Source organism: Galeopterus variegatus, unplaced genomic scaffold, assembly GCF_000696425.1.
Source record: "Galeopterus variegatus unplaced genomic scaffold, G_variegatus-3.0.2 Scaffold5355, whole genome shotgun sequence".
NCBI lineage: Eukaryota > Metazoa > Chordata > Mammalia > Dermoptera > Cynocephalidae > Galeopterus > Galeopterus variegatus.
In genome coordinates this window covers 26,173-26,899 of record NW_007731466.1, presented here as the reverse complement: position 1 = coordinate 26,899, position 727 = coordinate 26,173, and positions in this window count along the sequence as shown.

The following is a 727-nucleotide window of genomic DNA, read 5'->3' as shown; positions in this document are numbered from 1 at the left end:
CTGAAATTTTCCTGCTCGTCTATTAAAGAAAGTGAATAGAGCTTTTCCCAAATTTGTCATAAATTATAGTAATTTAAATGGCATTATTAATATCAAGTTGTGAAGCTTAAACTGTCAATAATAAAGAACAATTTTAGTCACCTGTGCTAAAGAAAGGCTGAATTATCTTTTTGTTCTTTTTAAAAGAAATGGCATTACATTATTTGCATTTTACAAATGAAGAAGCAATCAAAAAGTATATATCTGAAAAATACCAGAAAATGTATTATAGGGATGTGTCAGGCAGTTAATAAAAATATTATGTTTTTTCTTTATTTTGTGATGTCTGTGATATTTGCATTCTTTTTAAATTTGTAATTTTGAAAGTTTTTTTCTAACTATTCACTTTTATAACTATTTTTTATTTATATATTTTTATTCTTTTGCTTAAAGAGGACTCCCCTCTTCCCATATTGTATATACTTCAAGTGCCACACAACCTAGATGTGCCCTGGCAATATTTTTAAAGATTATAATAAAAACAGTAAGTCTCCTCTGCTACTTTTCCATTCTTCTCAATACCTATAGTCATCCATACTTTACTTTTTTTAGCTGTGATTCTATTAGTAATTTTCATATTTCAAAAGAATATGTATATCAGTATACAATGTAGTTGATTTTCATCTCTTTACCAATTCCTCCTTTTCCCCCTCCTTCTCCTCCCCTCCCTCCATCAACATCATATCTG